Source organism: Phyllobates terribilis, unplaced genomic scaffold (genome assembly GCF_046119375.1).
Source record: "Phyllobates terribilis strain yellow unplaced genomic scaffold, ASM4611937v1 Scaffold_8__6_contigs__length_399053987, whole genome shotgun sequence".
In the NCBI taxonomy this organism is placed as follows: domain Eukaryota; kingdom Metazoa; phylum Chordata; class Amphibia; order Anura; family Dendrobatidae; genus Phyllobates; species Phyllobates terribilis.
Genome location: NW_027362768.1, coordinates 181648390 through 181674285, shown reverse-complemented (window position 1 = coordinate 181674285; position 25896 = coordinate 181648390).

Below are 25896 nucleotides of genomic sequence, written 5' to 3'. Positions count from 1 at the left end.
GGTGTATCCTGTACTCATATGGCATCCAGTGCTTAGGGTGTATCCTGTACTGATATGGCATCCAGTGCTTAGGGTGTATCCTGTACTCATATGGCATCCAGTGCTTAAGGTGTATCCTGTGTTCATATGGTATCCAGTGCTTAGGGTGTATCCTGTACTCATATGGCATCCAGTGCTTAGGGTGTATCCTGTAGTCATATGGCATCCAGTGCTTAGAGTATATCTTGTATTTATATGCCATCCATTGCTTAGGGGGTATCCTGTACTCATATGGCATCCAGTGCTTAGGGTGTATCCTGTACATATATGGCATCCAGTGCTTAGGGTGTATCCTGTACTCATATGGCATCCAGTGCTTAGGGTGTATCCTGTACTCATATGGCATCCAGTGCTTAGGGTGTATCCTGTACTCATATGGCATCCAGTGCTTAGGGTGTATCCTGTATTCATATGGCATCCAGTACTTAGGTTGTATCCTGTACTCATATGGCATCCAGTGCTTACGGTGTATCCTGAACTCATATGGCATCCCGTGCTTACAGTGTATCCTGTATTTATATGGCATCCACTGCTTAGGGTGTGTCCTGTACTCATATGGAATCCAGTGCTTAGAGTATATCCGGTATTTATATGCCATCCATTGCTTAGGGTGTATACTGTACTCATATGGCATCCAGTGCTTTTGGTGTATCCTGTGTTGATATGGCATCCAGTGATTAGGGTGTATCCTGTACTCATATGGCATCCAGTGCTTAGAGTATATCCTGTATTCATATGGCATTCAGTGCTTAGAGTATATCCTGTACTCATATGGCATCCAGTGCTTAGGGTGTATCCTGTATTCATATGGCATCCAGTACATAGGGTGTATCCTGTACTTATATGGCATCCAGTGCTTACGGTGTATCCTGTACTCATATGGCATCCAGTGCTTAGGGTGTATCCTGTATTTATATGGCATCCAGTGCTTAGGGTGTATCCTGTACTCATATGGCATCCAGTGCTTAGGGTGTATCCTGAATTCATATGGCATCCAGTGCTTACAGAATATCCTGTATTTATATGGCATCCAGTGCTTAGGGTGTATCCTGTACTCATATGGCATCCCGTGCTTAGAGTATATCCTGTATTTATATGGCATCCAGTGCTTAGGGTGTATCCTGTACTCATATGGCATCCAGTGCTTAGGGTATATCCCGTATTCATATGGCATCCATCTCTCCATCTCTCTGAGTGTGTCTACCTCTTAGGGTGCATATGTGGCACCCCAGGGGTCTGGTTTCCACAGTAACAGCAATGTTATGTCTGAGAGCAGGTGGGAGGTCTCTTGGTCAGGGATCCTATGCATGCCACACCTCCTGCCCAGTCCTGGGAGGGGAAGGACTTCCCCTATATAAACCTAGGGCTGAGGCAGGGTTAGTGTGTAGAGAAGAAGTAGAGACAGAGAAGAGAAGCAGATATAGGAAAAGAACATCAGGAGCTCTGTGGGAGCAGTGCTATAAGGAGTCAGGGGCTGGCAGCTGCAGAGCTCGCCCTGACTGGGAAGCTATCACCGGACCCGGAGTCCGAGGCTGTGGGGACTAACTCCTACCCAGCAGCAGAAACCGACCGGCAGGGGATTTCATGTCCTCTGGCCAAGAAACCCGAAGGCACGGTCACACGCGTGGGACCAGCACCGCCGTCGTGGAGCGGACGCCACTAGAAGGCCCCGAGTCACCGGCCATACGGGTGAGCACCACACGGTACACTCAGGGACGTGGGCTACTTATACCCGCCTCTAGCAAGGTAGCCAGAAGAGTACAGTCAGTTTGGGAGGCCTACAACTCCGCCTGGCCAGGGGAGATCCCATCTACTCAAGGACTGACCAGGCCCCGATCGCTAGCCAGTACTCCGGGAGGGTCTATCTTTATCACCAGTAAAGACCCTGAACTACACCGCATCGTCTCTGAGTGATTCCTGCTACCCCCATCATCCACGTCGGCTGCCCTGAGGCCATACCCCTCCCGTTGGGGGTGATACTATCACGCTGCACAATCCTACCACCGGCCTCAGCGGTCTGTCCTGCAGCGGCAGCTCCTTCGCTGCATTCAACGGGTGGCGTAGTCGTCCAACATCTACCGCTAATACAACGCCACTTAGTCTGACTCCCTGGGCACGGACCGGGTCACCGCCACGAGACTACAACCCTCAACAGATCCGGCTCCGGGTAAGCTCCTGCATGCGCAACGCTGTGCGACACAGGCCCAGGGGTGCGTCAACTTTTGGCGTAGTCGGCAGGATCTCGTGCCCGCAACCACCGGGTACTGCGTGCCTGAAAAAGACTGTTCAAACTTACCAGTGGTGAAGATTCCCGCCATCCGTGGAGGTTTCCCGCCATCCGGCGCCATCTTCTGCCTTCTTCCCGCCATCCGCGAAGTTTTCCCGCCATCCGGCGCCATCTTCTGCCTTCTTCCCGCCATCCGTGGAGTTTTCCCGCCGTTGGACGCCATTTTGAAGACGCCGCGCGGGAAGAAGAGGGGCGTGGACTCCGAAAGCGCGCGAGAACTGAAGCCCCGCCTCACGTCCGGACGTTGCGTAAGGTCCTGGAAGGAGCCCAGCAGACGCCGACGTCACAGGAGCGCGACGGAAGGTCCTCAACCCTGACGATCCACTGCGGAGCCGCGGCCTACGGAAGAGGATCATCGCAAGGTAGGCCACGGTCCACTAGGGGGGAGGAAGATGTCGGATACGGAGGAGAGCTTCACTGCCTCAACCCCCGCCAGCGCCACCGCTGCTGCAGTCATGCCTTTCACCATGCCCTATATCCCGGGAGCGGCCTGGCTACCCCAGTACTCAGGGGAGTCACATACCCTGCATGACTTTAGAGAAAAGCTGGATAGCCTCTTCCAGGTGTATCCCCTCACAGAAGAGCAAAAAGTGAGCATCCTGGTGGCCCAATTAACCGGGGCAGCCCAAAGGGAGGTAAAGTCCTGGCCACCTGGGGGGAGGACTGTTGCAGGGATACTAACCCGGCTGAGGGACACCTTTGATACCCGCACCTCAGCCGAGATCAAGCTTAGATTCTACGGGTGCAAGCAGCAAGCACACGAGAGTATAAGGGACTATGCCCTGAACCTACAAGAGGCCCTGAGAGCCATTAAGCAGACCGACCCTGACGGCGTGGGAGACGAGGACAGGCTGTTGACTGAACAATTTATAGAGGGTTTATATTGCAATGCCCACCGAACCCAGTTGCGGGCAATGGCCTTACAGGACCCTCATCTGGGATTTGCACAGTTCAAGGACAGAGCCATCCGGGTGCTCCGAGAACCGGCACCAGGTGGCGTTGTGACCCACAGACGCCCCACTACCACTTACCACCAGGAGGCGGCGCCCTTGTCGGCAGGGCCTGTGGGAGCTGATGCGCAGGCTTTGAACAATGACCCGGCTCCAGACCTGCACCATCAGGTCCAAGAGCTAGCTAAAAGCGTTGCCGCGCTAACCCGAACTGTGCAGTCTTTACAGGTTTCCACTCCAGGGAAGATCCAGCTGGCATCCGGACCGGAGGACATCCCGTGGCGTCGACCAAGGAGGACCCCACCGGCCAGAGGAAGACCCAGTGACCGATACAACGAGGACGGACAACCCATCTGCCGCCGCTGCAATCAACCCGGACATATGGCAAGGTACTGTCCTTTAAACTGGCACAACCTGGGGTAGAGGGCCAAACCCCAGGAAAAAGATCATCAGGCCCATCGAACTGGCGCGACAAATATGTGGGAGGACGTCCAGTCTTGCCTGTGGTACTGGATGGCATCCCTATGAGTGCCCTACTGGACACCGGGTCACAGGTTACCACTGTCCCGTACGTGCTCTTCAAGCAGTACTGGAATGACTCGGATATCACCCGCTACCCTGACGACGATTTGAGTATCATCGCCAGCAATGGTCAGCCCGTGCCACAGATTGGATTTAAAGAGGTGACCATTAAAATCGGTAGAGTTGAACTGGCGGCACAGGGACTGATCATTGTAGACATTGACAAGCACGAGAGTCACCCAAAGATAACTCTAGGAACTAATGTAATTGAAAATTGTCTTGCAGAGGTGATTTTCCTTTTACAGCAGGTTGCCAAGAACGCCAGCTCCGGCCAGCAGCGAGTGCTCCAGAAAGAGATCCGGGCACTGATGCGACGGCAACAGATAGAACTCTCCGGTGGTGAGATTGGTAGCGTAAGAATGTGTGACCCTTTCCCTATTGCCATGCCCCCAAAAAGTGAAATGATGATTTGGTGCCGGGCAGCTATTGGTCTGAGAGGTAGAGATTACCAGGCAATGGTAGAACCAGTTTACTCAGACAGTAGGCCCACCATTTTGACAGCACGGGGGGTGGTCAATGTACGCCATGGGAGGGTGCCCGTTCGCATAATAAATATCGGGAAGAGGGAAGTGTACCTGCCCCGGTATGCCACGCTAGCCAAATTGTATACCATCAATCAAAATTCCATACAGTCCGTAGAACCCTTGCCTCCATCTTCCCCGGAGGAAAGTAACGGCTCTAAGGAAACAATGGAGGACTGGTGTCAGCAACTACATTTGGGTACTGACTCCACTCCCTCACACCAGAGACACTGAGTCTATCGGGTGGTTCAAGAGTACGAGAGAGTGTTTAGTAAACACCCGTTAGACTTCGGGCGAGTCAAGGGGGTAGAACACCACATCCCCACGGGAGACCATCTTCCCATAAAAGAGAGGTATCGACCCGTACCCCCTGCACACTACCAACACGCCAAGGGGATGCTTAGGGACATGAAGGAGGCTGGGGTGATCAGGGATAGCTGTAGCCCCTGGGCAGCTCCACTAGTCTTAGTCAAAAAGAAAGACAACACCATGAGGATGTGTGTAGATTACCGGAAAATCAACCGTATCACACACAAGGATGCGTACCCCTTACAAAGGATAGAGGAGTCTTTGGCTGCTTTAAGATCTGCTAACTTCTCTACCTTGGATCTCACTAGCGGGTACTGGCAGGTTCCTGTAGCAGAGGCGGACCGGGAGAAGACCGCATTCACCACCCCGATGGGACTTAGCGAGTTTACCTGCATGCCGTTCGGACTCTGTAACGCACCAGGAACCTTTCAACGATTAATGGAGTGCTGTCTGGGCCACAGAAATTTCGAGACGGTCCTGTTGTACCTGGACGATGTCATCGTATATTCCAAGACTTATGAGGACCACCTGAAACACCTGGCGGAAGTGTTCGAAGCTCTGGCAAACTACGGCTTAAAGGTAAAACCCTCCAAGTGTCACCTCCTAAAACCAAAGGTGCAGTACCTGGGACACGTGGTGAGCGCTGACGGAGTGGCTCCCGACCCTGATAAGATCACCGCAATTAAGGAATGGCCAAGTCCCTCCAGTGTAAAGGAAGTGCGGCAGTTCCTCGGGTTGGTAGGCTATTACCGCAGATTCATCCCCGGTTTCACCAAAAAGGCAGCTCCTATGCAGGACCTCCTGATAGGCCAGTCCCGGAAGGCCAAGAACCAGAAGCCGCCCTTCAAATGGGAGAAATTAGAAGAAGAGTCCTTCCGCCAGCTGAAGATGGCCCTCACGGGGGATGAAATCCTGGCGTACCCTGATTACAGCCAGTCCTTTATCCTCTACACCGACGCAAGTAACATCGGGCTAGGAGCCGTACTGTCCCAGATCCAGCAGGGGAAAGAACGAGTAATCGCTTACGCCAGTCGAAAACTGCGACCCACCGAAAGAAACCCTGAGAATTACAGCTCATTTAAGCTAGAGTTCCTGGCAGTGGTGTGGGCAGTCACCGAACGCTTTAAGCACTACCTCGCTTCTTCCCGGTTCACCGTGTACACGGATAACAACCCGTTGACACACCTGGACACGGCAAGACTCGGTGCCCTAGAGCAGAGATGGATGGCCCGTCTGTCCAACTACGAGTTCACAATCAAATACCGGGCAGGACGCTCCAATACCAACGCGGACGCCCTGTCCAGGATGCCAAACCTACCGGACGTAGGAGAAGATCCAGAGGGACTGGAAGAAGTCGAACTCCCCGCGTTCCACCGTCATGGGACTATCCAGTATTCCCATCGGGTAAGGAGTAAGCAAGCCGCTACGTTTAACCCCTTGCCTCAGTACAACTGGGAGGAAACGCAAGACAGTGACCCTGCCGTCCGACTGGTGAAGGAGATGCTGACTCGGCCAGAGGCTCGCCTTGACCCAGACGCTCCGGAGGAAGCCAACCAACTGTGGGCTGAGAAGAGTCGACTGTTCCTTTACAAGGGGAAGTTGTGCCGCAGAATGGTTAACTCCCGGACGCATGAACTAATCTGGCAAGTAGTGGTGCCACGAAGAGACGCAGCCATGGTGATGGAGGCATACCACGACGGGGCTGGACACTTCGGATGGAAGAAGTTGGAGTTCCTGCTGCGCGGGCGGTTCCACTGGGTAGGCATGAGGGGAACCATCGAGAGGTGGTGCAGAGACTGTGGCCCGTGCAACCTAAGAAGGAAGGACCATGCCAGCCAGAAGACCCCCCTTCAGTCCATCGTCACCAAGCAGCCGTTGGAACTGGTAGCCTTGGATCATGTAAAACTGACCCCAAGCAGAAGTGGCTACGTCTACGCGTTAACCATTGTGGATCATTACTCCCGGTTCTTGGTTGTCGTCCCCGTTAAGGACTTAACAGCTCAAACAGCAGCTAGAGCCTTCCAGCAGCACTTCTGCCGTCCACACGGGTACCCGGACCAAGTGCTGACGGACCAGGGACCTGCCTTTGAAGCGGAGGTCTTCCAGGAATTCTGCAATCTGTATGGCTGCCGGAAGATAAGGACGACACCCTATCATCCGCAAACTAATGGACTTTGTGAGAAAATGAACCAGGTGGTAATGGATCTTCTGAAAACGTTGCCCCTGGAAGAACGCAGTCTGTGGCCTAAGAAGCTGCCCGACCTGGTGGACCTATACAACTACATCCCTGTAGGTTCCACCAACTGTACCCCGGCTTACCTAATGAGGGCAAGGCCTGGTAAGCTACCTGTTGACCTGGAGATGGGAGTCCTGACACCCGAGGACACTTCACCAGAAGCAGACTGGGACACAGAGAGGCAGCAGCAGTACCGGAAAGTACAGGAGAGCGTGGAGCGAAGTCTCTGTCTCGCTAGGGAAAGACAAGAGAAAACTTACAACCAGTATGCTCCCGCTGTTCCCCTGGTACCCGGAGAGCAGGTCTTGAAGAGGAAGAGACGGCTCCACAAGTTGGACGACCAGTGGGAGAAGGACCCATACACCGTACTGCCCTCAAGCCACGACAACCCGAAGGTTTGTACCATCAGTAAAGACGGAGGGGAAACCACAGCCATTGTATCCCGGGATCACCTGAAGAAGTGTCCCGAACAGCTACGGAACCCAGAAGGAGAGCAAGAAGACCCTCGACCCGTAGAGGAAAGGGAAGATATGGTTAGTACTGTGCTCGGAGACTTCCCTCGGTCCTGGACTCAAGTCAATGGTGCAGTTGTGGTACCCGTCCTCACGTTCCTCCAACCAGCATCCCAAGTGCCTACGGAGCAACAGGTAGAGCTGGAAGAGCAGCCGGTCCAGGAGGCAGCAGACTCCACACAAGCAGAACAGGAGGATCAACCCTCTGCTCATAGTGAGCCTGCCGTACCCCTAGTGAGCCAAAGAGCCCGTAAACAGCTGCCCAGTTTACCCTTGACAGCTCCTACACCCTGTAGTTCAGGGCCAGACAGTCAGCTCCGTAGGTCCACTAGGGCCACTAGAGGCCAGTTACCCGCACGTTGGAGGATTTGAAGTATTTAAATTGTTTTATTGAGGTCACCTGTCTGTTACTTGTAAATAATTATGTGTTTATAGTTATTTTTAGGAGTCCTTGGTGGATTTACCGGGAATCCTTGTACAATTGGTTGGAGCGTAACCTAGGAATGGACTAAAGACTGTTAAGGACTCGGGCAGGACAGACCCCTACCTGGTTACGTCTCCCTGTTTTGGTGAAATGGACACCTTGCTTTTCTTCAAAATTGCACCCGGTTGCGGACACGCCGTAACCATCTTTATGTGTTTTTCTTATTGTATTATTATTGTTTATACCTTGTTATGTTTTTCTAAAAATATGTTTAGTCCCGGAGTACTAAATTTCACTAGGGGGGAATGTGGCACCCCAGGGGTCTGGTTTCCACAGTAACAGCAATGTTATGTCTGAGAGCAGGTGGGAGGTCTCTTGGTCAGGGATCCTATGCATGCCACACCTCCTGCCCAGTCCTGGGAGGGGAAGGACTTCCCCTATATAAACCTAGGGCTGAGGCAGGGTTAGTGTGTAGAGAAGAAGTAGAGACAGAGAAGAGAAGCAGATATAGGAAAAGAACATCAGGAGCTCTGTGGGAGCAGTGCTATAAGGAGTCAGGGGCTGGCAGCTGCAGAGCTCGCCCTGACTGGGAAGCTATCACCGGACCCGGAGTCCGAGGCTGTGGGGACTAACTCCTACCCAGCAGCAGAAACCGACCGGCAGGGGATTTCAGGTCCTCTGGCCAAGAAACCCGAAGGCACGGTCACACGCGTGGGACCAGCACCGCCGTCGTGGAGCGGACGCCACTAGAAGGCCCCGAGTCACCGGCCATACGGGTGAGCACCACACGGTACACTCAGGGACGTGGGCTACTTATACCCGCCTCTAGCAAGGTAGCCAGAAGAGTACAGTCAGTTTGGGAGGCCTACAACTCCGCCTGGCCAGGGGAGATCCCATCTACTCAAGGACTGACCAGGCCCCGATCGCTAGCCAGTACTCCGGGAGGGTCTATCTTTATCACCAGTAAAGACCCTGAACTACACCGCATCGTCTCTGAGTGATTCCTGCTACCCCCATCATCCACGTCGGCTGCCCTGAGGCCATACCCCTCCCGTTGGGGGTGATACTATCACGCTGCACAATCCTACCACCGGCCTCAGCGGTCTGTCCTGCAGCGGCAGCTCCTTCGCTGCATTCAACGGGTGGCGTAGTCGTCCAACATCTACCGCTAATACAACGCCACTTAGTCTGACTCCCTGGGCACGGACCGGGTCACCGCCACGAGACTACAACCCTCAACAGATCCGGCTCCGGGTAAGCTCCTGCATGCGCAACGCTGTGCGACACAGGCCCAGGGGTGCGTCAACTTTTGGCGTAGTCGGCAGGATCTCGTGCCCGCAACCACCGGGTACTGCGTGCCTGAAAAAGACTGTTCAAACTTACCAGTGGTGAAGATTCCCGCCATCCGTGGAGGTTTCCCGGCATCCGGCGCCATCTTCTGCCTTCTTCCCGCCATCCGCGAAGTTTTCCCGCCATCCGGCGCCATCTTCTGCCTTCTTCCCGCCATCCGTGGAGTTTTCCCGCCGTTGGACGCCATTTTGAAGACGCCGCGCGGGAAGAAGAGGGGCGTGGACTCCGAAAGCACGCGAGAACTGAAGCCCCGCCTCACGTCCGGACGTTGCGTAAGGTCCTGGAAGGAGCCCAGCAGACGCCGACGTCACAGGAGCGCGACGGAAGGTCCTCAACCCTGACGATCCACTGCGGAGCCGCGGCTTACGGAAGAGGATCATCGCAAGGTAGGCCACGGTCCACTAGGGGGGAAGAAGATGTCGGATACGGAGGAGAGCTTCACTGCCTCAACCCCCGCCAGTGCCACCGCTGCTGCAGTCATGCCTTTCACCATGCCCTATATCCCGGGAGCGGCCTGGCTACCCCAGTACTCAGGGGAGTCACATACCCTGCATGACTTTAGAGAAAAGCTGGATAGCCTCTTCCAGGTGTATCCCCTCACAGAAGAGCAAAAAGTGAGCATCCTGGTGGCCCAATTAACCGGGGCAGCCCAAAGGGAGGTAAAGTCCTGGCCACCTGGGGGGAGGACTGTTGCAGGGATACTAACCTGGCTGAGGGACACCTTTGATACCCGCACCTCAGCCGAGATCAAGCTTAGATTCTACGGGTGCAAGCAGCAAGCACACGAGAGTATAAGGGACTATGCCCTGAACCTACAAGAGGCCCTGAGAGCCATTAAGCAGACCGACCCTGACGGCGTGGGAGACGAGGACAGGCTGTTGACTGAACAATTTATAGAGGGTTTATATTGCAATGCCCACCGAACCCAGTTGCGGGCAATGGCCTTACAGGACCCTCATCTGGGATTTGCACAGTTCAAGGACAGAGCCATCCGGGTGCTCCGAGAACCGGCACCAGGTGGCGTTGTGACCCACAGACGCCCCACTACCACTTACCACCAGGAGGCGGCGCCCTTGTCGGCAGGGCCTGTGGGAGCTGATGCGCAGGCTTTGAACAATGACCCGGCTCCAGACCTGCACCATCAGGTCCAAGAGCTAGCTAAAAGCGTTGCCGCGCTAACCCGAACTGTGCAGTCTTTACAGGTTTCCACTCCAGGGAAGATCCAGCTGGCATCCGGACCGGAGGACATCCCGTGGCGTCGACCAAGGAGGACCCCACCGGCCAGAGGAAGACCCAGTGACCGATACAACGAGGACGGACAACCCATCTGCCGCCGCTGCAATCAACCCGGACATATGGCAAGGTACTGTCCTTTAAACTGGCACAACCTGGGGTAGAGGGCCAAACCCCAGGAAAAAGATCATCAGGCCCATCGAACTGGCGCGACAAATATGTGGGAGGACGTCCAGCCTTGCCTGTGGTACTGGATGGCATCCCTATGAGTGCCCTACTGGACACCGGGTCACAGGTTACCACTGTCCCGTACGTGCTCTTCAAGCAGTACTGGAATGACTCGGATATCACCCGCTACCCTGACGACGATTTGAGTATCATCGCCAGCAATGGTCAGCCCGTGCCACAGATTGGATTTAAAGAGGTGACCATTAAAATCGGTAGAGTTGAACTGGCGGCACAGGGACTGATCATTGTAGACATTGACAAGCACGAGAGTCACCCAAAGATAACTCTAGGAACTAATGTAATTGAAAATTGTCTTGCAGAGGTGATTTTCCTTTTACAGCAGGTTGCCAAGAACGCCAGCTCCGGCCAGCAGCGAGTGCTCCAGAAAGAGATCCGGGCACTGATGCGACGGCAACAGATAGAACTCTCCGGTGGTGAGATTGGTAGCGTAAGAATGTGTGACCCTTTCCCTATTGCCATGCCCCCAAAAAGTGAAATGATGATTTGGTGCCGGGCAGCTATTGGTCTGAGAGGTAGAGATTACCAGGCAATGGTAGAACCAGTTTACTCAGACAGTAGGCCCACCATTTTGACAGCACGGGGGGTGGTCAATGTACGCCATGGGAGGGTGCCCGTTCGCATAATAAATATCGGGAAGAGGGAAGTGTACCTGCCCCGGTATGCCACGCTAGCCAAATTGTATACCATCAATCAAAATTCCATACAGTCCGTAGAACCCTTGCCTCCATCTTCCCCGGAGGAAAGTAACGGCTCTAAGGAAACAATGGAGGACTGGTGTCAGCAACTACATTTGGGTACTGACTCCACTCCCTCACACCAGAGACACTGAGTCTATCGGGTGGTTCAAGAGTACGAGAGAGTGTTTAGTAAACACCCGTTAGACTTCGGGCGAGTCAAGGGGGTAGAACACCACATCCCCACGGGAGACCATCTTCCCATAAAAGAGAGGTATCGACCCGTACCCCCTGCACACTACCAACACGCCAAGGGGATGCTTAGGGACATGAAGGAGGCTGGGGTGATCAGGGATAGCTGTAGCCCCTGGGCAGCTCCACTAGTCTTAGTCAAAAAGAAAGACAACACCATGAGGATGTGTGTAGATTACCGGAAAATCAACTGTATCACACACAAGGATGCGTACCCCTTACCAAGGATAGAGGAGTCTTTGGCTGCTTTAAGATCTGCTAACTTCTCTACCTTGGATCTCACTAGCGGGTACTGGCAGGTTCCTGTAGCAGAGGCGGACCGGGAGAAGACCGCATTCACCACCCCGATGGGACTTAGCGAGTTTACCTGCATGCCGTTCGGACTCTGTAACGCACCAGGAACCTTTCAACGATTAATGGAGTGCTGTCTGGGCCACAGAAATTTCGAGACGGTCCTGTTGTACCTGGACGATGTCATCGTATATTCCAAGACTTATGAGGACCACCTGAAACACCTGGCGGAAGTGTTCGAAGCTCTGGCAAACTACGGCTTAAAGGTAAAACCCTCCAAGTGTCACCTCCTAAAACCAAAGGTGCAGTACCTGGGACACGTGGTGAGCGCTGACGGAGTGGCTCCCGACCCTGATAAGATCACCGCAATTAAGGAATGGCCAAGTCCCTCCAGTGTAAAGGAAGTGCGGCAGTTCCTCGGGTTGGTAGGCTATTACCGCAGATTCATCCCCGGTTTCACCAAAAAGGCAGCTCCTATGCAGGACCTCCTGATAGGCCAGTCCCGGAAGGCCAAGAACCAGAAGCCGCCCTTCAAATGGGAGAAATTAGAAGAAGAGTCCTTCCGCCAGCTGAAGATGGCCCTCACGGGGGATGAAATCCTGGCGTACCCTGATTACAGCCAGCCCTTTATCCTCTACACCGACGCAAGTAACATCGGGCTAGGAGCCGTACTGTCCCAGATCCAGCAGGGGAAAGAACGAGTAATCGCTTACGCCAGTCGAAAACTGCGACCCACCGAAAGAAACCCTGAGAATTACAGCTCATTTAAGCTAGAGTTCCTGGCAGTGGTGTGGGCAGTCACCGAACGCTTTAAGCACTACCTCGCTTCTTCCCGGTTCACCGTGTACACGGATAACAACCCGTTGACACACCTGGACACGGCAAGACTCGGTGCCCTAGAGCAGAGATGGATGGCCCGTCTGTCCAACTACGAGTTCACAATCAAATACCGGGCAGGACGCTCCAATACCAACGCGGACGCCCTGTCCAGGATGCCAAACCTACCGGACGTAGGAGAAGATCCAGAGGGACTGGAAGAAGTCGAACTCCCCGCGTTCCACCGTCATGGGACTATCCAGTATTCCCATCGGGTAAGGAGTAAGCAAGCCGCTACGTTTAACCCCTTGCCTCAGTACAACTGGGAGGAAACGCAAGACAGTGACCCTGCCGTCCGACTGGTGAAGGAGATGCTGACTCGGCCAGAGGCTCGCCTTGACCCAGACGCTCCGGAGGAAGCCAAACAACTGTGGGCTGAGAAGAGTCGACTGTTCCTTTACAAGGGGAAGTTGTGCCGCAGAATGGTTAACTCCCGGACGCATGAACTAATCTGGCAAGTAGTGGTGCCACGAAGAGACGCAGCCATGGTGATGGAGGCATACCACGACGGGGCTGGACACTTCGGATGGAAGAAGTTGGAGTTCCTGCTGCGCGGGCGGTTCCACTGGGTAGGCATGAGGGGAACCATCGAGAGGTGGTGCAGAGACTGTGGCCCGTGCAACCTAAGAAGGAAGGACCGTGCCAGCCAGAAGACCCCCCTTCAGTCCATCGTCACCAAGCAGCCGTTGGAACTGGTAGCCTTGGATCATGTAAAACTGACCCCAAGCAGAAGTGGCTACGTCTACGCGTTAACCATTGTGGATCATTACTCCCGGTTCTTGGTTGTCGTCCCCGTTAAGGACTTAACAGCTCAAACAGCAGCTAGAGCCTTCCAGCAGCACTTCTGCCGTCCACACGGGTACCCGGACCAAGAGCTGGCTGACCAGGGACCTGCCTTTGAAGCGGAGGTCTTCCAGGAATTCTGCAATCTGTATGGCTGCCGGAAGATAAGGACGACACCCTATCATCCGCAAACTAATGGACTTTGTGAGAAAATGAACCAGGTGGTAATGGATCTTCTGAAAACGTTGCCCCTGGAAGAACGCAGTCTGTGGCCTAAGAAGCTGCCCGACCTGGTGGACCTATACAACTACATCCCTGTAGGTTCCACCAACTGTACCCCGGCTTACCTAATGAGGGCAAGGCCTGGTAAGCTACCTGTTGACCTGGAGATGGGAGTCCTGACACCCGAGGACACTTCACCAGAAGCAGACTGGGACACAGAGAGGCAGCAGCAGTACCGGAAAGTACAGGAGAGCGTGGAGCGAAGTCTCTGTCTCGCTAGGGAAAGACAAGAGAAAACTTACAACCAGTATGCTCCCGCTGTTCCCCTGGTACCCGGAGAGCAGGTCTTGAAGAGGAAGAGACGGCTCCACAAGTTGGACGACCAGTGGGAGAAGGACCCGTACACCGTACTGCCCTCAAGCCACGACAACCCGAAGGTTTGTACCATCAGTAAAGACGGAGGGGAAACCACAGCCATTGTATCCCGGAATCACCTGAAGAAGTGTCCCGAACAGCTACGGAACCCAGAAGGAGAGCAAGAAGACCCTCGACCCGTAGAGGAAAGGGAAGATATGGTTAGTACTGTGCTCGGAGACTTCCCTCGGTCCTGGACTCAAGTCAATGGTGCAGTTGTGGTACCCGTCCTCACGTTCCTCCAACCAGCCTCCCAAGTGCCTACGGAGCAACAGGTAGAGCTGGAAGAGCAGCCAGTCCAGGAGGCAGCAGACTCCACACAAGCAGAACAGGAGGATCAACCCTCTGCTCATAGTGAGCCTGCCGTACCCCTAGTGAGCCAAAGAGCCCGTAAACAGCTGCCCAGTTTACCCTTGACAGCTCCTACACCCTGTAGTTCAGGGCCAGACAGTCAGCTCCGTAGGTCCACTAGGGCCACTAGAGGCCAGTTACCCGCACGTTGGAGGATTTGAAGTATTTAAATTGTTTTATTGAGGTCACCTGTCTGTTACTTGTAAATAATTATGTGTTTATAGTTATTTTTAGGAGTCCTTGGTGGATTTACCGTGAATCCTTGTACAATTGGTTGGAGCGTAACCTAGGAATGGACTAAAGACTGTTAAGGACAGACCCCTACCTGGTTACGTCTCCCTGTTTTGGTGAAATGGACACCTTGCTTTTCTTCAAAATTGCACCCGGTTGCGGACACGCCGTAACCATCTTTATGTGTTTTTCTTATTGTATTATTATTGTTTATACCTTGTTATGTTTTTCTAAAAATATGTTTAGTCCCGGAGTACTAAATTTCACTAGGGGGGAATGTGGCACCCCAGGGGTCTGGTTTCCACAGTAACAGCAATGTTATGTCTGAGAGCAGGTGGGAGGTCTCTTGGTCAGGGATCCTATGCATGCCACACCTCCTGCCCAGTCCTGGGAGGGGAAGGACTTCCCCTATATAAACCTAGGGCTGAGGCAGGGTTAGTGTGTAGAGAAGAAGCAGAGACAGAGAAGAGAAGCAGATATAGGAAAAGAACATCAGGAGCTCTGTGGGAGCAGTGCTATAAGGAGTCAGGGGCTGGCAGCTGCAGAGCTCGCCCTGACTGGGAAGCTATCACCGGACCCGGAGTCCGAGGCTGTGGGGACTAACTCCTACCCAGCAGCAGAAACCGACCGGCAGGGGATTTCAGGTCCTCTGGCCAAGAAACCCGAAGGCACGGTCACACGCGTGGGACCAGCACCGCCGTCGTGGAGCGGACGCCACTAGAAGGCCCCGAGTCACCGGCCATACGGGTGAGCACCACACGGTACACTCAGGGACGTGGGCTACTTATACCCGCCTCTAGCAAGGTAGCCAGAAGAGTACAGTCAGTTTGGGAGGCCTACAACTCCGCCTGGCCAGGGGAGATCCCATCTACTCAAGGACTGACCAGGCCCCGATCGCTAGCCAGTACTCCGGGAGGGTCTATCTTTATCACCAGTAAAGACCCTGAACTACACCGCATCGTCTCTGAGTGATTCCTGCTACCCCCATCATCCACGTCGGCTGCCCTGAGGCCATACCCCTCCCGTTGGGGGTGATACTATCACGCTGCACAATCCTACCACCGGCCTCAGCGGTCTGTCCTGCAGCGGCAGCTCCTTCGCTGCATTCAACGGGTGGCGTAGTCGTCCAACATCTACCGCTAATACAACGTCACTTAGTCTGACTCCCTGGGCACGGACCGGGTCACCGCCACGAGACTACAACCCTCAACAGATCCGGCTCCGGGTAAGCTCCTGCATGCGCAACGCTGTGCGACACAGGCCCAGGGGTGCGTCACATACAGTGGTCATGGTGCATCCAGTGCTTAGGGTATATCCTGTATTCATGGTGTATACATCTCTCGGGGTGTGTCCATCTCTCGGGTGCATAGAGTGCTTAGGGTGTATCCTTTACTCATATGACATCCAGTGCTTAGGATGTATCCTGTACTCATATGGCATCCAGTGCTTAGAGTATATCCTGTATTTATATGCCATCCATTGCTTAGTGTGTATCCTGTACTCATATGGCATCCAGTGCTTAGGGTGTATCCTGTACTCATATGGCATCCAGTGATTAGGGTGAATCCTGTACTCATATGGCATCCAGTGCTTAGAGTATATCCTGTATTTATATGCCATCCATTGCTTAGGGTGTATCCTGTACTCATATGGCATCCAGTGCTTTTGGTGTATCCTGTGTTCTTATGGCATCCAGTGCTTAGGGTGTATACTGTACTCATATGGCATCCAGTGCTTAGGGTGTATCCTGTATTCATATGGCATCCAGTAATTAGGGTGTATCCTATACTCATATGGCATCCAGTGCTTACGGTGTATCCTGAACTCATATGGCATCCCGTGCTTACGGTGTATCCTGTATTTATATGGCATCCACTGCTTAGGGTGTGTCCTGTACTCATATGGAATCCAGTGCTTAGAGCATATCCGGTATTTATATGCCATCCATTGCTTAGGGTGTATCCTGTACTCATATGGCATCCAGTGCTTAGGGTGTATCCTGTACTCATATGGCATCCAGTGATTAGGGTGTATCCTGTACTCATATGGCATCCAGTGCTTAGAGTATATCCTGTATTCATATGGCATTCAGTGCTTAGAGTATATCCTGTACTCATATGGCATCCAGTGCTTAGGGTGTATCCTGTATTCATATGGCATCCAGTACTTAGGGTGTATCCTGTACTCATATGGCATCCAGTGCTTACGGTGTATCCTGTACTCATATGGCATCCAGTGCTTAGGGCGTATCCTGTATTTATATGGCATCCAGTGCTTAGGGTGTATCCTGTACTCATATGGCATCCAGTGCTTAGGGTGTATCCTGAATTCATATGGCATCCAGTGCTTACAGAATATCTTGTATTTATATGGCATCCAGTGCTTAGGGTGTATCCTGTACTCATATGGCATCCCGTGTTTAGAGTATATCCTGTATCTATATGGCATCCAGTGCTTAGGGTGTATCCTGTACTCATATGGCATCCAGTGCTTAGGGTATATCCCGTATTCATATGGCATCCATCTCTCCATCTCTCTGAGTGTGTCTACCTCTTAGGGTGCATACAATGGTCATGGTGCATCCAGTGCTTAGGGTATATCCTGTATTCATGGTGCATACATCTCTCGGGGTGTGTCCATCTCTCGGGTGCATAGAGTGCTTAGGGTGTATCCTGTACTCATATGGCACCCGGTGCTTAGGGTGTATCCTGTACTCATATGGCATCCAGTGCTTAGAGTATATCCTGTATTTATATGCCATCCATTGCTTAGTGTGTATCCTGTACTCATATGGCATCCAGTGCTTACGGTGTATCCTGTACTCATATGGCATCCAGTGCTTAGGGTGTATCCTGTACTCATATGGCATCCAGTGCTTGGAGTATATCCTGTATTTATATGCCATCCATTGCTTAGGGTGTATCCTGTATTCATATGGCATCCAGTGCTTTTGGTGTATCCTGTGTTCTTATGGCATCCAGTGCTTAGGGTGTATCCTGTACTCATATGGCATCCAGTGCTTAGAGTATATCCTGTATTCATATGGCATCCAGTGCTTAGAGTATATCCTGCACTCATATGGCATCCAGTGCTTAGGGTGAATCCTGTATTCATATGGCATCCAGCACTTAGCGTGTATCCTGTACTCATATGGCATCCAGTGCTTTTGGTGTATCCTGTGTTCTTATGGCATCCAGTGCTTAGGGTGTATCCTGTACTCATATGGCATCCAGTGCTTAGAGTATATCCTGTATTCATATGGCATCCAGTGCTTAGAGTATATCCTGCACTCATATGGCATCCAGTGCTTAGGGTGTATCCTGTATTCATATGGCATCCAGCACTTAGGGTGTATCCTGTACTCATATGGCATCCAGTGCTTAGGGTGTATCCTGTGTTCCTATGGCATCCAGTACTTAGGGTGTATCTTGTACTCATATGGCATCCAGTGCTTAGGGTGTATCCAGTATTCATATGGCATCCAGTATCTAGGGTGTATCCTGTACTCATATGGCATCCAGTGCTTAGGGTGTATCCTGTGTTCATATGGCATCCAGTACTTAGGGTGTATCCTGTACTCATGTGGCATCCAGTGCTTAGGGTGTATCCTGTGTTCATATGGCATCCAGTATTTAGGGTGTATCCTGTACTCATATGGCATCCAGTGCTTAGGGTGTATCCTGTACTCATATGGCATCCAGTGCTTAGGGTGCATCCTGTACTCATATGGCATCCAGTGCTTAGGGTGTATCCTGGACTCATATGGCATCCAGTGATTAGAGTATATGCTGTATTTATATGCCATCCATTGATTAGGGTGTATCCTGTACTCATTTGGCATCCAGTGCTTAGGGTGTATCCTGTACTCATATGGCATCCAGTGCTTAGGGTGTATCCTGTACTCATATGGCATCCAGTGCTTAGAGTATATCCTGTATTTATATGCCATCCATTGCTTTGGGTGTATCCTGTATTCATGTGGCATCCAGTTCTTTTGGTGTATGCTGTTTTCTTATGGCATCCAGGGTGTATTCTGTACTCATATGGCATCCAGTGCTTAGAGTATATCCTGTATTCATATGGCATCCAGTGCTTTGAGTATATCCTGTACTCATATGGCATCCAGTGCTTAGGATGTATCCTGTATTCATATGGCAACCAGTACTTAGGATGTGTCCTGTACTCATATGGCATCCAGTGCTTAGGGTGTATCCTGTACTCATATGGCATCCAGTACGTAGGGTGTATCCTGTACTCCTATGGCATCCAGTGCTTAGGGTGTATCCTGTACTCATATGGCATCCAGTACTTAGGGTGTATCCTGTACTCATATGGCATCCAGTGCTTAGGGTGTATCCTGTACTCATATGACATCCAGTGCTTAGGGTGTATACTGTATTCATATGGCATCCAGTACTTAGGGTGTATCCTGTACTCATATGGCATCCAGTACTTACGGTGTGTCCTGTACTCATATGGCATCCAGTGCTTACGGTGTATCCTGTACTCATATGGCATCCAGTGCTTAGGGTGTATCCTGTATTTATATGGCATCCAGTGCTTAGTGTGTATCCTGTGTTCATGTGGCATCCAGTTCTTAGGGTGTATCCTGTACTCATATGGCATCCAGTGCTTACGGTGTATCCTGTACTCATATGGCATCCAGTGCTTAGGGTGTATCCTGTATTTATATGGCATCCAGAGCTTAGGGTGTATCCTGTACTCATATAGCATCCAGTTCCTAGGGTGTATCCTGAATTCATATGCCATCCAGTGCTTACAGTATATCCTGTATTTATATGGCATCCAGTGCTTAGGGTGTATCCTGTACTCATATGGCATCCAGTGCTTAGAGTATATCCTGTATTTATATGGCATCCAGTGCTTAGGGTGTATCCTGTACTCATATGGCATCCAGTGCTTAGGGTATATCCCGTATTCATATTGCATCCATCTCTCCATCTCTCTGAGTGTGTCTACCTCTTAGGGTGCATCCAGTGGTCATGGTGCATCCAGTGCTTAGGGTATATCCTGTATTCATGGTGCATGCATCTCTCGGGGTGTGTCCATCTCTCGGGTGCATAGAGTGCTTAGGGTGTATCCTGTACTCATATGGCATCCAGTGCTTAGGGTGTATCTATGACTCATATGGCATCCAGTGATTAGAGTATATCCTGTATTTATATGCCATCCATTGCTTAGGGTGTATCCTGTACTCATATGGCATCCAGTACTTAGGGTGTATCCTGTACTCATATGGCATCCAGTACTTAGGGTGTATCCTGTACTCATATGGCATCCAGTGCTTAGGGTGTATCCTGTACTCATATGGCATCCAGTACTTAGGGTGTATCTTGTACTCATATGTCATCCAGTGCTTAGGGTGTATTCTGTCTTCATATGGCATCCAGTACTTAGGGTGTATCCTGTACTTATATGGCATCCAGTGCTTAGGGTGTATGCTGTACTCATATGGCATCCAGTGCTTAGGGTGTATCCTGTACTCATATGGCATCCAGTGCTTAGGGTATATCCCGTATTCATATTGCATCCATCTCTCCATCTCTCCGAGTGTGTCTACCTCTTAGGGTGCATCCAGTGGTCATGGTGCATCCAGTGCTTAGGGTATATCCTTTATTCATGGTGCATGCATCTCTCGGGGTGTGTCCATCTCTCGGGTGCATAGAGTGCTTAGGGTGTATCCTGTACTCATATGGCATCCAGTGCTTAGGGTGTATCCTGGACTCATATGGCATCCAGTGATTAGAGTATATCCTGTATTTATATGCCATCCATTGATTAGGGTGTATACTGTACTCATTTGGCATCCAGTGCTTAGGGTGTATCCTGTACTCATATGGCATCCAGTGCTTAGGGTGTATCCTGTACTCATATGGCATCCAGTGCTTAGAGTACATCCTGTATTTATATGCCATCCATTGCTTTGGGTGTATCCTGTACTCATGTGGCATCCAGTTCTTTTGGTGTATCCTGTTTTCTTATGGCATCCAGGGTGTATTCTGTACTCATATGGCATCCAGTGCTTAGAGTATATCCTGTATTCACATGGCATCCAGTGCTTTGAGTATATCCTGTACTCATATGGCATCCAGTGCTTAGGATGTATCCTGTATTCATATGGCATCCAGTACTTAGGATGTGTCCTGTACTCATATGCCATCCAGTGCTTAGGATGTATCCTGTAATCATATGGCATCCAGTACGTAGGGTGTATCCTGTACTCCTATGGCATCCAGTGCTTAGGGTGTATCCTGTATTTATATGGCATCCAGTGCTTAGGGTGTATCCTGTATTCATGTGGCATCCAGTACTTAGGGTGTATCCTGTACTCATATGGCATCCAGTGCTTACGGTGTATCCTGTACTCATGTGGCATCCAGTGCTTAGGGTGTATCCTGTATTTATATGGCATCCAGTGCTTAGGGTGTATCCTGTACTCATATAGCATCCAGTTCCTAGGGTATATCCTGAATACATATGCCATCCAGTGCTTACAGTATATCCTGTATTTATATGGCATCCAGTGCTTAGGGTGTATCCTGTACTCATATGGCATCCAGTGCTTAGAGTATATCCTGTATTTATATGGCATCCAGTGCTTAGGGTGTATCCTGTACTCATATGGCATCCAGTGCTTAGGGTATATCCCGTATTCATATTGCATCCATCTCTCCATCTCTCCGAGTGTGTCTACCTCTTAGGGTGCATCCAGTGGTCATGGTGCATCCAGTGCTTAGGGTATATCCTGTATTCATGGTGCATGCATCTCTCGGGGTGTGTCCATCTCTCGGGTGCATAGAGTGCTTAGGGTGTATCCTGTACTCATATGGCATCCAGTGCTTAGGGTGTATCTATGACTCATATGGCATCCAGTGATTAGAGTATATCCTGTATTTATATGCCATCCATTGCTTAGGGTGTATCCTGTACTCATATGGCATCCAGTACTTAGGGTGTATCCTGTACTCATATGGCATCCAGTACTTAGGGTGTATCCTGTACTCATATGGCATCCAGTGCTTAGGGTGTATCCTGTACTCATATGGCATCCAGTACTTAGGGTGTATCTTGTACTCATATGTCATCCACTGCTTAGGGTGTATTCTGTCTTCATATGGCATCCAGTACTTAGGGTGTATCCTGTACTTATATGGCATCCAGTGCTTAGGGTGTATGCTGTACTCATATGGCATTCAGTGCTTAGGGTGTATCCTGTACTCATATGGCATCCAGTGCTTAGGGTATATCCCGTATTCATATTGCATCCATCTCTCCATCTCTCCGAGTGTGTCTACCTCTTAGGGTGCATCCAGTGGTCATGGTGCATCCAGTGCTTAGGGTATATCCTTTATTCATGGTGCATGCATCTCTCGGGGTGTGTCCATCTCTCGGGTGCATATAGTGCTTAGGGTGTATCCTGTACTCATATGGCATCCAGTGCTTAGGGTGTATCTATGACTCATATGGCATCCAGTGATTAGAGTATATCCTGTATTTATATGCCATCCATTGATTAGGGTGTATACTGTACTCATTTGGCATCCAGTGCTTAGGGTGTATCCTGTACTCATATGGCATCCAGTGCTTAGGGTGTATCCTGTACTCATATGGCGTCCAGTGCTTAGAGTACATCCTGTATTTATATGCCATCCATTGCTTTGGGTGTATCCTGTACTCATGTGGCATCCAGTTCTTTTGGTGTATACTGTTTTCTTATGGCATCCAGGGTGTATTCTGTACTCATATGGCATCCAGTGCTTAGAGTATATCCTGTATTCACATGGCATCCAGTGCTTTGAGTATATCCTGTACTCATATGGCATCCAGTGCTTAGGATGTATCCTGTATTCATATGGCATCCAGTACTTAGGATGTGTCCTGTACTCATATGCCATCCAGTGCTTAGGGTGTATCCTGTAATCATATGGCATCCAGTACGTAGGGTGTATCCTGTACTCCTATGGCATCCAGTGCTTAGGGTGTATCCTGTACTCATATGGCATCCAGTGCTTACGTTGTATCCTGTACTCATATGGCATCCAGTGCTTAGGGTGTATCCTGTACTCATATGGCATCCAGTGCTTAGGGTGTATCCTGTATTCATATGGCATCCAGTACTTAGGGTGTATCCTGTACTCATATGACACCCAGTGCTTACGGTGTATCCTGTACTCATATGGCATCCAGTGCTTAGGGTGTATCCTGTACTCATATGGCATCCAGTGCTTAGAGTATATCCTGTATTCATATGGCATCCAGTGCTTAGAGTATATCCTGCACTCATATGGCATCCAGTGCTTAGGGTGAATCCTGTATTCATATGGCATCCAGCACTTAGCGTGTATCCTGTACTCATATGGCATCCAGTGCTTTTGGTGTATCCTGTGTTCTTATGGCATCCAGTGCTTAGGGTGTATCCTGTACTCATATGGCATCCAGTGCTTAGAGTATATCCTGTATTCATATGGCATCCAGTGCTTAGAGTATATCCTGCACTCATATGGCATCCAGTGCTTAGGGTGTATCCTGTATTCATATGGCATCCAGCACTTAGGGTGTATCCTGTACTCATATGGCATCCAGTGCTTAGGGTGTATCCTGTGTTCCTATGGCATCCAGTACTTAGGGTGTATCTTGTACTCATATGGCATCCAGTGCTTAGGGTGTATCCAGTATTCATATGGCATCCAGCATCTAGGGTGTATCCTGTACTCATATGGCATCCAGTGCTTAGGGTGTATCCTGTGTTCATATGGCATCCAGTACTTAGGGTGTATCCTGTACTCATGTGGCATCCAGTGCTTAGGGTGTATCCTGTGTTCATATGGCATCCAGTATTTAGGGTGTATCCTGTACTCATATGGCATCCAGTGCTTAGGGTGTATCCTGTACTCATATGGCATCCAGTGCTTAGGGTGCATCCTGTACTCATATGGCATCCAGTGCTTAGGGTGTATCCTGGACTCATATGGCATCCAGTGATTAGAGTATATGCTGTATTTATAGGCCATCCATTGATTAGGGTGTATCCTGTACTCATTTGGCATCCAGTGCTTAGGGTGTATCCTGTACTCATATGGCATCCAGTGCTTAGGGTGTATCCTGTACTCATATGGCATCCAGTGCTTAGAGTATATCCTGTATTTATATGCCATCCATTGCTTTGGGTGTATCCTGTATTCATGTGGCATCCAGTTCTTTTGGTGTATGCTGTTTTCTTATGGCATCCAGGGTGTATTCTGTACTCATATGGCATCCAGTGCTTAGAGTATATCCTGTATTCATATGGCATCCAGTGCTTTGAGTATATCCTGTACTCATATGGCATCCAGTGCTTAGGATGTATCCTGTATTCATATGGCAACCAGTACTTAGGATGTGTCCTGTACTCATATGGCATCCAGTGCTTAGGGTGTATCCTGTACTCATATGGCATCCAGTACGTAGGGTGTATCCTGTACTCCTATGGCATCCAGTGCTTAGGGTGTATCCTGTACTCATATGGCATCCAGTACTTAGGGTGTATCCTGTACTCATATGGCATCCAGTGCTTAGGGTGTATCCTGTACTCATATGACATCCAGTGCTTAGGGTGTATACTGTATTCATATGGCATCCAGTACTTAGGGTGTATCCTGTACTCATATGGCATCCAGTACTTACGGTGTGTCCTGTACTCATATGGCATCCAGTGCTTACGGTGTATCCTGTACTCATATGGCATCCAGTGCTTAGGGTGTATCCTGTATTTATATGGCATCCAGTGCTTAGGGTGTATCCTGTGTTCATGTGGCATCCAGTTCTTAGGGTGTATCCTGTACTCATATGGCATCCAGTGCTTACGGTGTATCCTGTACTCATATGGCATCCAGTGCTTAGGGTGTATCCTGTATTTATATGGCATCCAGAGCTTAGGGTGTATCCTGTACTCATATAGCATCCAGTTCCTAGGGTGTATCCTGAATTCATATGCCATCCAGTGCTTACAGTATATCCTGTATTTATATGGCATCCAGTGCTTAGGGTGTATCCTGTACTCATATGGCATCCAGTGCTTAGAGTATATCCTGTATTTATATGGCATCCAGTGCTTAGGGTGTATCCTGTACTCATATGGCATCCAGTGCTTAGGGTATATCCCGTATTCATATTGCATCCATCTCTCCATCTCTCCGAGTGTGTCTACCTCTTAGGGTGCATCCAGTGGTCATGGTGCATCCAGTGCTTAGGGTATATCCTGTATTCATGGTGCATGCATCTCTCGGGGTGTGTCCATCTCTCGGGTGCATAGAGTGCTTAGGATGTATCCTGTACTCATATGGCATCCAGTGCTTAGGGTGTATCTATGACTCATATGGCATCCAGTGATTAGAGTATATCCTGTATTTATATGCCATCCATTGCTTAGGGTGTATCCTGTACTCATATGGCATCCAGTACTTAGGGTGTATCCTGTACTCATATGGCATCCAGTACTTAGGGTGTATCCTGTACTCATATGGCATCCAGTGCTTAGGGTGTATCCTGTACTCATATGGCATCCAGTACTTAGGGTGTATCTTGTACTCATATGTCATCCAGTGCTTAGGGTGTATTCTGTCTTCATATGGCATCCAGTACTTAGGGTGTATCCTGTACTTATATGGCATCCAGTGCTTAGGGTGTATGCTGTACTCATATGGCATCCAGTGCTTAGGGTGTATCCTGTACTCATATGGCATCCAGTGCTTAGGGTGTATGCTATACTCATATGGCATCCAGTGCTTAGGGTGTATCCTGTATTCATATGGCATCCAGTGCTTAGAGTATATCCTCTATTTATATGGCATCCACTGCTTAGGGTGTATCCTGTACTCATATGGCATCCAGTGCTTAGAGTATATCCTGTATTTGTATGGCATTGAGTGCTTAGGGTGTATCCTGTACTCATATGGCATCCAGTGCTTAGGGTATATCCTGTATTGATATGGCATCCATCTCTCCATCTCTCTGAGTGTGTATACCTCTTAGGGTGCATCCATTGGTCATGGTGCATCCAGTGCTTAGGGTATATCCTGTATTCATGGTGCATACATCTCTCGAGGTGCGT